Genomic DNA, 14,564 nt, shown 5'->3' with positions numbered 1-14,564 from the left:
GAGAAACAATTCAACCCATAGTAGCAGGCAATGTTCTGGCTCTGATAGTTGGATGCTTGGCTTTCCATGAAGAAAATTCTTTCAAAATTGAGATAAAGCCAGGAGATTCTTCAAACAGAGCCTAGCAGAGTGATTAATTAGGATCTAACTATATAGCCCTGGGGCCAGACAAAGCTGCTTGCAAATTACAGCTCCCAGGGTGCCTGGCCAGGCTGCCTTTCTAAGCCTCAGCTTCATCACCTGCAAACTGGGTTGAATAATGGTTTACATTTTCAGAGGATTGTTGTAAAGATGAAGTGAGAATATTATAAGGAAAACAGTAGGTACTAACGTTTAGGCACATGTTCTAGGTTCAATAACTCTATTAGCTATATTCAAATATCTAGATTTCTCCTTTCCTATAGTATTGGTCTGTTCTCATGCTGCTATGAAGAAATACCCAAGACTAGGTAATTTATAGAGAAAAGAGGTTTAATTGACTCACAGTTCCACATGGCTAGGGCGGCCTCGGGAAACTTACAATCATGGTGGAAGGCACCTCTTCCAAGGGCAGCAAGAGAGTGAATGAGTGACATCAGGGGAAATGCCAGACACTTATAAAACCATCAGATCTTATGAGAACTCACTCACTATCATGAGAACAGCATGGGGGAAAATGCCCCCATGATTCAATTACCTCCCGTTGGGTCCCTCCCATGACACATGGTGATTACGGGGATTATAATTCAAGATGAGATTTGGGTGGGGACACAACCAAACCATATCACCTACAAAATGAATAAAACTCCTCAGAGCACAGCTTGTGAGTGTTACTTAATGCATTGTGGAAAACCTCAAAGATTTATTTAGGGATAGTCCCAGCTACCCACAGAGGCAGAACAAACAAAGGCAAGCAAATCAGTAGAGTTAGAGCTTACCTTCCAGCCAGTCTAGAAACCTATTGTTTCTGAGTTCTTCCATGTTTGCATTTTCCAAACAGAGTCAGGTCTTTTTCTCTTCCTTTAAGAAAAAAACAACAACGAAATTCACTGACTGAGTCAATAGACACCGTGGGTCATCAAATTACAAAGCCAGTACAATGGATTTGAGAAATTGCTAATGTAATCAGATTTTGAACAAACTTTGGAAATAGTCTCTATTTCACAACACCAAGGGTTTTTTTCTAAACTGTTCATTGCTTTCAACAATCCCATTATAAAACCAACTAAAAGTAAGAAAAGCAAATTCAGCCGCAACCTATCTTGTCAAAACAAAGAAACCTTCCTCACTAGGAAGCAGTTTTCAGAGAAATATTCAATGCCAAATAATCCTATTTGAATTTTGCCACTCATAGAAGTTTAGAAAGAGGGACTTACGAAAGAAATTGTAGCAGGTCAGGGAATACAGTGTGCAGGAGAGATACACAAAAAGCCTTTATTGCTTCCTATATAAGTAAACAAAAAAGATGTCTGGATTGTTCATTGTAGGAAATGAAAATTATGAGACCCCACATCTTTACCTCTTAATATAATATTGAACCTGTCATAATAAAATGCTACTAAATTCTTTACTTGCCCCACCACTAAGAGATGCATGCTGGGCTTAATACCTAGGTGATGGATTGACAGGTGCAGCAAATCACCATGGCAGACATTTACCTATTTAACAAACCTGTGTATCCCACACATGTACCCCCAAAATTAAAATAAAAATTTAAAATACAGTAAAGTATCTAGCACAGGGTAGATAATCAATGCAAATTTTTTATTTGTTTTTACACAAAAAATGATCTATATGTCCTAGTTGCCCTGCAAAGTCCCAATTTATACTTGTCACCTTAACAAAAATATTTATAATGCCCACTTTCATTCTCAAAAATGTCCCAGTTTGGACAATGCATTGTATGGTCCACCTTTTTGATATGTGACCTAGAGAGTCTGCAAATACCCCACCATTTAGGTTTCTTTTTATGTTTGAAAAATGACACCTGATCTTGCCTTTGGGATTTTTTCTTTGGAGACTTATTTTCTTTAATATTAAATATAAGCATTTTTTCCTTATGTGATCTTAGACTTATTTCTGTAGGGGGTTTCTTTCCCTTTATTCTTGTAAATTAAGTTTTTCTGAACAGATTTATCAATTGACAATTTTTTTTTTAGTATCTACCATATGCAAAATAATTTAATATCCAATACAGGCAGTATTCTGAAACATACTTGAAAGCTCTCATTCCATTGAAAAATATATTCTTCCTGTGCTAAGTTACTTTTATAAGCCTTTTTGATTTGGAAATATATTGTCTTTGAACGGGTATAAAACTCAGGCAGTCCTCCAGGTTGGGCATTAGACCTGGGTTGTCTGCCCAGCTGCTAATTAGCCATGGAACACTAGGAAGGCCTTTCCCCCTCACTGCACCCCAGTTTCTCCATCCATAAAATGAGAGAATCAGATGAGATAATCTCTAAGGCTCCTTTTGGCTCTAAAATTCTATGATCTGATGAACCATCTCTTTTCAATTGATTAAAATGAGTGTTAAGAGATTTCCTAAAGTAAACACGCCAGGCATGATTCCAACTGGTTTTGTTTTTTCCAGTTTTCTTTCCTTCAGTTTTCCCTCTCAGACCGTTTGGGGGAAATATAAAGTAAATATCTCTGAATTGTCATTTAGACATAACACCTGGAAATTTCCTCTTTAGAATGCCTAAAACATTGCCATGTTAAGTCATTTAAACAGAAAGCTGAAAGGCAACAGACTCTGCACAAAAGTTGACTTAGCTTTAGGCAGGTGTGAATAAAACCACCTTGTTTTGTTATTTGGTAAGTTTGTGATCTTGTAACTTGTAACTTGGAAGGATAAAAAAACCAAAGAAGGATTGATGAAAAAAGAAACCCCAGTGTTTTCACCACCAACAGATGGGTCCACCCAAACCAGCTTAATGTTTCTGGTGAACTAGCCCCTTCATGGATGATCACAGTCTCTCAGCATCAAATGACCTTATTTGTTGGCTCAGTGGTTTAAAAGAAGCATTCTATTTCCCATGGTTGTGCTTCAATGTGCTCTAATCCACAGGGATTACTGTGGCAGAATGTTTCAACCCACTGTAGCTTTCTGGCACAAGTAATTTTCATCAGAGCAAAACTCATAGTCAATTTAGGACCAACAAAGATACTTAAATCTTAAAGTTAACATGGTAGAAGCCAAAATCAAATTATCTCAGTGACTTAATGTTTTTTTTAAAAAAATTTACATTTTTGAAAAGTATTTTAACACCACAAAAAAAAAAAATTGCAACTCAAACCTTGGTGGAATCAAAAAGGAATTTGCGTTTTGATTTTATGTACAGCTGGTGGCCAATGTGTTTATCTTGGTAGGGAGAGGGGGCAGGTGGGGGATAAAAGTAGTAGTTAAGATAAGAGAATGATCGCAGTATGGCATTTCTAAATAAATGAGAGAAAGTGGATGGCAGAATTGAAAATCTATGTACTCCACAGGAAGCAGATGTGGGAATAGGAGGAGGCACCGCTCACCTTCTGCAGAAAAGCAAAATGAAGACATCATCAGAGCACAACACTCACTGGAAGGAGCTCCTTGGGTTCCCTTCTAATGCCAGGGCGAGAATTCAGGGCTCTCTTGAGAGCACTATTATGTGCCTACTATGTGTCAGGCAGAACTGGCTACATAATTTAAGGGCCCCAGAGTGAAATGAAAATGTGAGGTACCTTGTTCAATAATTATGAAGAACTCCAGGATGGCAAAGGCAGAGCATTAGAGGAAGGCAAGGCCCTGTGCAGCTGCATGGGTCACACACCGATGCAGCCAAGCCTGGTGCCAGGCACACATGTGAGTATTCACGTTAGATCCTGTCATTTACTGAATAGCACAATAACTCTGCAATACTGGAGATTTTTAACATTAACCAGGCTTTACAGAAGAAGCTACTGAAGCTCAGAAAGTGATTTTACTCAAGGCCAATCAGCTAATTAGAGCTCATATCTTCTACTAAACACCACAATCACAGCTAGCCACTCCACAGCATACAGAGGTCAGTAAACCACTCAACATTGTACCTGAACTTCCAGTCTTCCAATATCTGAACTCAATCATGTAAGTCTCCTATACATGCCCTACCTGTTCTATCTGTGCTTTGCTCAGTTTTTGCCAAATAGGTATTAGCTAAGTAAACATGTGGATGAATACCGCATCCATTATAATAATAATATAATGTTCTTATACTTACTTACATTGTATAATATGATAATATACTTTATTCAGTTCTCTTTACATTTTTTTAAAGTATTGTCACATGCTTTATTTTTTTTCTAGGAAATTTGTATTCCTGGGAGTTTTAAATCATACTCATGATTTATAAATTCTCACAATTCTGAGCCTGCTATAGGACAAGAGATGTATCTACCAACATTTATTCAAAGTTGTTGGCTAAGCACTGTGCTAGCCAGTGAGGATGCATGCACATACGCAAATGCTCTAGTGAATTTCTTTCCCTTAAATGCCTTACCGTCTAACAAGACTGACAGGAAAACTACGGAAGGCACAGCAGTGTGGTAAGCGCACAAGTAGGGTGTGGACAGGCTCAGCCGGAAAACAGAAATAAATCAGACCCGGGACTTGTAAAATATTCCCGAAGAATAAGATGCTTTATAAAGGTGCACAGAAGGTTTTTGTTTTGTTTTGTTTTTGAGACAGGGTCTCGCTCTATTGCCCAGACTGAAGAGCAGTGGTGAGATCTCGGCTCACCACAACCTCTGCTTTCCAGGCTCAAGCAATTCTCCTGCCTCAGCCTCCTGAGTACTTGGGATTACAGGCACACACTACTACCACCATCTAATTTTTGTATCTTTAGTGGAGACAAGTTTTCACCATGTTGTCCAGACTGGTCTTGAACTCCTGGCCTCAAATGATCCACCAACCTTGGCCCCCGACAAAGTGCTGGGAGTATAGGTGTGAGCCACCACAATCAGCCATAAAATATATTTTGATAAAAAACCATGGGAGAAAATTTCAGAAGTAAGAATAACATTTGAAAACATCCATAAATTATTCCATAGTGCAGCATGGAGAAAGTGCGCATGTGCGGAGTAGTAGGAGACAAGAGTAAAGAACATGGGGACCGACCAGCCAAGGCCCTCCTGTACACAGCCTAGGGTACTGGCTTTCTCCTGGAAGTTCTGAGGAATCATCTTGGAGCCAAATGGCATTCCGCTGACAAAAGACTGGCTCTCAATTAGGGAACACTTAGAAATGGAAATCCTAGACTTCATAGCCAAGAAACAGCACCAGCTGGGCACCATGGCTCATGCCTGTAAATCCTAGCACTTTGGGAGGCTGAGATGGTTGGATCACCTGAGGTCAGGAATCTGAGACCAGCCTGGCCAACACAGTGAGACTCCATCTCTACTAAAAATACAAAAATTAGCTAGGCATGGTGGCAGGCACCTGTAATCCCAGCTACTTGGGAGGCCGAGACAGGTGGATCCCTTGAACCCAGGACGTAGAGGTTGCAGTGAGCTGAGACTACACCATTGCACTCGAGCCTGGGCAACAAGAGTGAAAATTCATCTCACCAAAAAAAAAAAAACAAAAAGAAAGGGCTAGACACGGTGGCTCAAGCCTGTAATCCCACCATTTTGCGAGGCCGAGGCAGGAGGATCACGAGGTCAGGAGTTTGAGACCAGCCTGACCAACATGGTGAAACCCCATCTTTACTACAAATACAAAAATTAGCTGGGCATGGTGGCAAATGCCTTTAATCCCAGCTACTCAGGAGGCTGAGGCAGGAGAATTGCTTGAACCCAGGAGGTGGAGGTTTCAGTGAGCCAAGATTGTACCACTGCACTCCAGCCTGGGGAACAAAAGTGAGATTCTCTCTCAAAATAAAAAATGGCTCCAACCATCCCAGTCCCATTCATCCTCAGTTTTCTAGAAGAGTTACCCCACAGATGTCTTAAGTGTCCAAAGAATGAGAAGGGCCAGACTTTATGGAATTCTTATAAGAACTGATTTCATACCCAAATTCCCACCCATAATGCCTGGTTCACTAAAATACCAGCCTCACTACAGTGATAGGTATTCAGTCTACCTTGTACAATCAAGGATCGTCAGGTCTCAAATAGAGAATCCATTCTCTTTGAAGCCAGATTATCTGCCGTGGCAATTCTGTAGGCTTAATGAACCTCTAAGTCACCTTCTATGCACTCCATCCATCTAAGTGCCACCAATTTTCAACTTATTAGTTATTTCTCAGCCCTAGCTCCTGTCTATCTTGCTCTCACTTCCGTTATTCAGAGTTCTGTCCTAGACAACTGCACCAGCCTCCAATCTAACCTCTAGCTTTAGGCCTCCTCTGCTCAAATCCATTCTGCACACAGCTTCCAGAAGGACATATATAAAGCACAAATCTGATCAGTTCCATTCCCTGCTTAAGGGCCTCCCCATCATCTACTTGCTGAAGTCCAAGCTCATTGGCATGGCCTGTAAGGCCACTTGTAACTGATCCCTGCTTACCCCCTCTAGCCTGATGCCCTTCCCCAACTCCTCCACCTCACCTTCTGAGTTGCTCTGACATAGAAGAGGATGTAATTCTAAGCATTTCTCATCTATTCCCTCTGCCTAAAAATCCCATTTTCTTATCCAGCCAAACTAAAGCTTCACAAGTGAAGGAAAAATAAAATCTTTTGTGAACAAGCAAGTACTTAGAGATTTCATCACCACTAGGCCTGCTTTACAAGAGCTTCTGAAAGAAGCACTACACATAGAAAGGAAGAACCAGTATCAGCCTTTCCAAAAATATACCAAAAAGTAAAGAGCATCAACATAATGAAGAATTTACATCAACTAAAGGTCAAAACAGCCAGCTAGCATCAAATGGCAGTATGAAACTCACATATATTATTATTAATTCTAAATTTAAATCGACTAAATCCCCCAGTCAAAAGACACAGACAGGCAGATTTGATGGAAAGTCAAAACCCATCGGTATGCTGCATCCAGACCCATCTCACATGCAAGGATACAAAAAGACTCAAAAAAAGGGATGGAGGAAGATTTACCAACCAAATGGAGAGCAAAAATAAATAAATAAATAAATAAAAAGCAGGAGTTGCAATTCTCGCCTCTGATAAAATAGACTTTAAAGCAACAAAGATCAAAAGAGGCAAAGAAGGACATTACATAATGGTAAAAGGATCAATGCAACAAGAAGGGCTAACGTTCCTAAATACGTACCCAATACAGGAGCACCCAGATACATAAGACAAGTTCTTAATGACTTATAAAGAAACTTAGACTCCCACACAATAGTAGTGGGAGACTTTAACATCACATTGTCAATATTAGACAGATCAACGAGACAGAAAATTAACAAGGATATCCAGGACTTGAACTGAAACTCGGAACAAGTAAACTTAATAAACATTGATAGAACTCTCCACCCCAAATACACAAAACATACATTCTTATCAGTACCACATCACACCTACTCTAAAAGTGACTACATAATTGGAAGTAAATCACTCCTCAGTAATTGCATAGCATTTCATAGGTTTAAAACAAAAATCCCATTTTCACATACTTCTGGTTGATTCTGCATTATTCTTAAAGAGTCCATTGGGTTTCCACCTCCTCCATCCAATTTTCCCCTAGCATCTGATAGGTGTCCCTCCTCTATGCTCCCATAAACATCCCCCGTATACACCTTCCTAGGTTGCATCATCATTATCATTTATATGTGTATCTTTCCTTTGAGGGTGCTAACCATATCACATTTACCCCAGGGTCTAACAGAGTGCCTATACCAACTGGTGGGAAGGCGTGTGTGTACCATAGCTTTCTAACTTGGGGTTCCAAGATGGAAAGGAAGAAATTAGGGAGGAGAAGTAGAAATAGATATTAAGTAGCTATAAAAGGCCATAAAAGAAATAACTCCTTTCCTTTTTTTCCCCCTGCTTCTTAGAACTATAACACTTCTTAATTACTAAATACATCCTATAGATATCCATGGAGAAAGAAAAAGCAGTGACCCTTGCTCTAGCTTGGATTTCCCACAGAACAGGATTTCAGAATAATGACTACCCCTTCATGACAGCCTAAAACCATTAGGAGTTCTTCATTCCCCAGGACAAGATAGGCCATGTGAGGCAACTTTATTAAGACAAAATTGATGAAGTACTGGCAACCTTCTTTTTCCTTTCTGTCCCTAAATAAATTGTTAAAAGGCAACCATCCAATCTGAGATGGTAAGAAAGTCTCACTTGAGGTGGCAAGACAGCAAGAAGGGTAAAGGTCGCCCCCCTCTTTTTTTTTCTTTCTCAAGTACAGCTCAGGACTAATTTGAAGACAAGAAACGATTCCAGTGCCTTGTAAATTGCAATCCACATTGGAACTCCTCACAGCCACAGTTCAGCACAGTTAGAAGTCAATTAAGGGAGGCCCAGGATTAAGACATCATGGAGACTGAATTATCTCATGCCAGCAGGAAAGAGTCGTTTCTTCAGTTCAGGTTCATGGTCTTTGGAGCAGAAGTGGTTTTGAAGAGGAAAGAAAATGCAGGCAATTGAGGGCTGTTGCTTCCTGCAAAACAAGAAAATTCAACCCAAATATATAGCCAGCTTTTTAATATTCCTTAGCTAATGAATTTATTTTTAATATACTTTGGATGCAAACTTCAGAACTATAGGTTCATTGGGAGCAGCTAAAAATACCAAAACATGGAATAAACCACAACATCCTGCAGTTTACTCCATATGTTTTATTTTCTTTCCCTGTTTATGGGATAAAATAGGTGAAATAAAAGTAAAAGTTTAATTACAAGAAATAAAGTGTCGGCAGTGAACTTCACAGCCTGTTTCTGTACTTGGAGCCATGTAGTATGTTTCTATGATACGATTGTAGGTTTTTGATTGTGCAATAAAATAATTCCAACAATAAAAACCATTAGTATGCAGGTGTTCTACAATTTTCTCAGGGAGTTTGCAGGAGCTGGCATGCATTTGATAAATGTACTCCCAAACCCCAAGCTCCTAGGCAGAGGCATGTGGCTTCACACGGAAAAGGCTTTTGCACACCTGCAGTAATCAAGCACAAACATAATGGGAGGCAAGGGAGTTGATGGGACACACACCCTTCTCTCTTTAGATGAATGTTGAAGTATTAATGAGGCTCATACATAGAAAGGCAGTATTGTCATTCACTAACTTTGCCCACCCACATGTTTAGTAACTATCACTTTAGAGATTCATGTGTGCCTCTTCAAAGAAACATAAAGGGAACAAGTCACATTCCAAATTTATTGCAAAATTAAAAGTCATTCCATGGCCTTTAAAGCTACTTGCCATTATAAAGTGTGGAGATATAGTCAGGCAGTTGGTCAACAAACATTTACTGAGCAAGTTCTTATAATGAGCTCTCGTATTAGGCTCAAAAAATGAAAGGGATGTGAACTTAATATCTAAAGCCTTCCACTGGATTCTCCAAGGCAGCAGAATCCTTTCACAGCAACCTTTTATACATCACCCACATTTAAGCAGATTGATGCAGAGCTGTCTGCTGGGTGTAGGTGCAGGTGCCCTCAACACAGCTCTGCAGACACTGGCTGCTCCGGCTGTACACAGCCTGAGACCCACCTCTCTAAATTTCAGCAAGTCCAAATCTATACAGTATACATTATATATGTCATATAATCATTTCACAAGGAAATTATTACATTCTCGGCATTTAAATATCAGAATATTTTCTTTCCTTTCATCTGGTTGGTCAGCCTTGACTTGAACCAACTATCTCTTAGACCCAACAGCACAAGAAATGCATAAAATCACCCACCCATCAGCTCATTTCTTGCAGCATCACTCGAGGGCACCCTCCCACAATAAACAAGAGAGACCTGGAGAGGACATGTCTTCCTTCAGAGCTTGAACAGCCCTTGGGGAGGAGTGAGAAAGATTTAGAAGGAAGACTGCAGCCAGGCTCAGTGGCTCATGTCTGTAATCCCAGAACTTTGGGAGGCTGAGGTGGGTGGATCACCTGAGGTCAGAAGTTTCAGACCAACCTGGCCAACATGGTGAAACCCCATCTCTACTAAAAATACAAAGATTAGTCAGGTGTGGTGACATGCACCTGTAGTCCCAGCTACTTGGGAAGCTGAGGCAGAAGAATCACTTGAACCTGGGAGGTGGAGGTTGCAGTGAGCCAAGATCATGCCACTGCACTCCAGCCTGGGCAACAGAGTGAGATTCTGTCTTTAAAAAAAAAAATTAAAAAAAAAAAAAGAGTTCTCCTCTGATTACATACCATTCCAGCATCAAGAATTTTCCCATGGGAGGATTTTTCTGAGGTCCTAAGTAAACCAGGTGGTTCCCTGTCATAGTTGACAGATGTGACCAGGGCCTTCCTGTTCTCTCTCTAATCTGTCTCATTCCCTTTGCCATTACCCCATTATTTTGTCTGTGAAAACAACTGGCAGTCTGAACTCTTCTTCATTGGGAGAAAACTGGGATAGGTGGTCAGTCTATGAGGAGCTGAATTAGGGCAGGGTATCCCATCTAAGGCAACTCTGACTGAAAGATCCAAATAAGCCACTATCTGTACAGATTACTAATGGTCCAAGCCAGGAAATCTAAATAGCAATGCTAAGTTCCAAGGGAGGGAGTCAGTTGCAAATGGGAAATGAAGCCAGAGATCAGGATCTGGGATAAAAGAGGAGCAAAGCAGAATCAGATCAGGAAGGAAGCAAGATGATTCCAGGCCATTGTTCTCTCACTGGTGTGCTTTTGACTTATCTGGTTATTTTAGTTATTTGGTTATTAGATCCAGTGATGGACATAGGCACTGACTGAAAGGTTCAGAGTTGGAGTCAATACTCCCCTCTTCAAAAAACTTTTGGTTCTCACTTTTTCTATTATTATTACTGTTATATAACAATAATATATTATTAGTAATTTTTGCTTCTTTATGTAATGAGCACCTTTTAAAATATATATATATTATTGCACTTTAGGTTTGGGGTAAATGTGCAAAACATGAAGGACTGTTGTATAGGTACCTATATGGCAATGTGGTTTGCTGCCTCCATCCCCCCATCACCTATATCTGGCATTTCTCCCCACGTTATCCCTCCCCAACCTCCCTACCCTCCGCTGTCCTCCCCTAGTCCCCCCTGACAGACCCCAGTGTGTGATGCTCCCCTCCCTGTGTCCATGAGTTCTTATTTTTCAACACCTGCCTATGAGTGAGAACATGCAGTGTTTGATTTTCTGTTCTTATATCAGTTTGCTGAGCATGATGGTTTCCAGATTCATCCATGTCCCTACAAAGGACACGAACCCTTCGATTTTTATGGCTGCATAATACTCTTTTTTTCCACCGAGACAGAATCTCGTTCTGTTGCCCAGGCTGAAGTGCAGTGGTACAATCTTAGCTCACTGCAATCTCTGCCTCCCGGGTTCAAGTGATTTGTGCCTCAGCCTTCTGGGTAGCTGGGATTACAGGTGTGAGCCATCGTGCCTAATTTTTTTCTTTTTCTTTTTTTTTTTTGTATTTTTTAATAAAGACAGGGCTTAACCATATTGGCCTGGCTGGTCTCAAACTCTTGGCCTCAAGCGGTCCGCCTGCCTAGGCTTCACAAATGCTGGGATTAAAGGCACAAGCCACCATGCCTAGCCAATGGGCACTTATTTGCCACTCCCTGAGAGTCTAACAGAGAAACAAATTTTTAAATCTAGCTATCTCTGATCCTGAAGACCAAACTTCTTCCCTAGTTAAAAAAATTCAGGGAACGGTAAGGGTAAACAAGATACTACGATATGCCTAAGCTAACCTAAACTTTTTCTTCTGACATTCTTTTACTTTTCAAACTCTGTATTTTCAAACAAAGGAAGGAGAATTTTAGGCATACCAAAAAGCATTCCTAAAGCAATGTTCTGTCCCCAGTCCTGTGCTAAATGTTGCAGAAGTCACAAAAATTATTTAAAAAAAAAAAGGTCACCTCCTTCAAGGTTTTTACAATCTCAGTAGAAAGACAGAAGACCTATATATGAAAGATGTGCAAATGTAGGTGAGTTTTAACTAGATTTTGCTAGGTTAAAAAACCACCCAAAACCTTATGGCTTAAAATAATCATTTATTCACTTATCCTTTGGTGGGCAGTTTGGGTTGGGCTCAGCTTAGACATCTCATCACTACCCTGCATAGTGTCTACTGAGCTTGCTCCTGTATCTGGTGCCTCAGCTGGGACAGCTAGCAAGTCTGCGGTGGCTGGATCTTTCTCTTCATTGGAAAAATCAGGCAGGCGTATTCACAAAGTGGACAAGTTCTAAGAGAACAAGTGCAGAGGCTGCAAGGCCTGTAGTGGTCTAGGTTCACAGCTTGAATATTACCACTTCTGCCACGTTCTGTTGGTCAAACCAAGTCAGCTATAACTCAAAAAATGGAGAAACCTACTCCCTCTTTTTAATGGGTCAAGCTGTAAGGAATCTGTGGCCATATTTAATTTACTATGGTCATCCGTTAGCTATAATTATATCTGTTTCTCCCATATGCCAAGTGAATTCACCCCATCCCAAGACTGCCCAAAAGTTTCATCTAATCATATAATCAAACCAAATGTCCAGGATTTCAAGAAGTGCATTTGGTCGAGGTATGGATAAGGATCTTTTGTTATAGCTCCTTGCATGTGGCCCCTCTTAATTCAGAAATCTGTGAACTAAACAGACAAGTTTATCTCCATCCTCTCCTATATCCAACATAGATGGCAAGAAGATAATCATAATAGACACCCCATTCAAAAAGGAGAAATCGGGAGTACATGGGAGCCATTGGCACAGCAATTCAGGAATACAGTCATGTGCACATGACCATCAGAAATAGCCCTTGTTTATGAATAAATAGCTTCTCTCATCCTGCTTCCTGCCCTAAGAAATTTTGTCTTAGTCTCTTTTAATGCAAGCTTATACAGCCCCCTTGAATACGTTGTGGGTTTTCTATGTATCAGGGAGTCATCCATTTCAACAGACAAATGGCACACACACATTCTTTCTGATGCAGCATCCTTTCTTCTTTGGGCAGTATATCAGGATGTTGTGAGTTAATGCCTCAAGATCTTTAGAAGTTATTTTGTTGAGCTGAGATAATCTACTAGGAACAACCACAAATCCTTCTAAAGTCTTTACAAGAGTCTTAAAGTAGACTCTTAATTTGATTTTGCAAGAATCTTTTGCAAACTGTAGAGACTGAAAACAAGTTTATTTTCTAATTTAGAAAGTCCTGAGCCCTCTATATGTCTTCTACTTTATGCTTGTAAATAAAACAGTTCTTTCTTTAGTCCATCTCTTTCAGCCCATATATTATTAACAATCTCCCGGGAAATTTTCTTAACTAGATCCACAAGTTTATTAGATAAACGTTCTATCTTCCAAGTGACCACATGCAAGAGTTTTCCAATTGTTTGGCTCCAAAACCAGTGCCACATGTTCTAGGTTTTTGTTATGGCACATCCTACTTCTAAGTACCAATTTCTGTCTTAGTTAGCTTTTGCCACCCAGCGAACTACATAAAAAAATTGTGGCTTAAATATTTATTTTCTCATAGTTCTGTGGGTCAACAATTTGTGTTGGGCCCAACCACACTCTGACTTGGCTGCTCTGGTTTTAATCATTGCCAAATATGCAACCAGTCAGCAAAAAGACCAATACTGAGCCCCTGATACGGTACATTTCTGGAAAACCTACCAAGAAAATAAATAGGTAAGAGGGTCACGGGCTTATGCTCATGAAATTTACTGGACTTGCATGGTCCTCATCTCACCGAATCAGCTAGTTTGGTAGATTATAGAAGGGCCTTTGAAGACTCAGTAATGGTGCCAGCTGGGTGCCCACACTTTGCAGGGTGGGTGTGGTATCCTCCAGGATGCGGTTGAGGTTCCAATTTAGTGTTTAATATATTGTATCATTTTCCACATGGATAGGATTCAGAACCTAACAATCAAGGGATGGAAATAGAATGGCTCCTCTCCTATTTCTCCTAATCATGGACTAGTGAAATGTTTGTATCCTATCCTCACAACTTTGGGCTCTGCTGAATTAGTTTTGTCGTTATAAAGAAATGCTTCCAGGGTCACACAGAAGAAAACGGTTTCATTAAACTGAAAGCCGAGAGACATGTGGACACAAGAAGTCTTCATGCCAGAAAACCAAGAGTCAAAGAAAGAGTTACTGCATTAATTCTGTCAAGGGGAATTGGTTTACCACTTGAGAATTTTTTTACTCCATTCTAAAATTCAACACAATTCTCAACTCTGTCTCTACCCATAGTGAGCTGTCAAACTCTACAAGTTTAAGGAACTCCACAGTGCCACAAAATTGCCTTCACTTCAGACTCCAGTCAAACGTACTGGTTCCCCAGGTTACCCACACATCTGTCCAACTTGGCTGCAAAGTCACAGGTTTCCATAGCCCCCCACCTAGATTCAACAATTTGCTAGAACAACTCACAGAACTCAGAAAAATGTTATACTTATGATTCTAGTTTACTATAAGAGATACAAATGAACAACTAGCTGAGGTACAGAGAGTGAGGT

At 40.2% G+C, this 14,564-nt stretch overlaps 1 long non-coding RNA gene across 1 annotated transcript in view; it reads right to left on the bottom strand.

Annotated features, from left to right (window-relative positions):
• Positions 1 to 14,564, bottom strand: part of LOC103788553 (uncharacterized) — a 204,857-nt gene that overhangs the window by 127,296 nt on the left and 62,997 nt on the right. Inside the window, exon 2 of the long non-coding RNA XR_004735151.3 lies at positions 918 to 999. This is a non-coding gene — a long non-coding RNA (uncharacterized LOC103788553). The remainder of the gene's footprint in view (positions 1 to 917; positions 1,000 to 14,564) is intronic.

The sequence above is a fragment of the Callithrix jacchus genome, chromosome 16 (genome assembly GCF_049354715.1).
Source record: "Callithrix jacchus isolate 240 chromosome 16, calJac240_pri, whole genome shotgun sequence".
In the NCBI taxonomy this organism is placed as follows: domain Eukaryota; kingdom Metazoa; phylum Chordata; class Mammalia; order Primates; family Cebidae; genus Callithrix; species Callithrix jacchus.
This window is presented reverse-complemented; position numbering and strand designations above follow the sequence as displayed.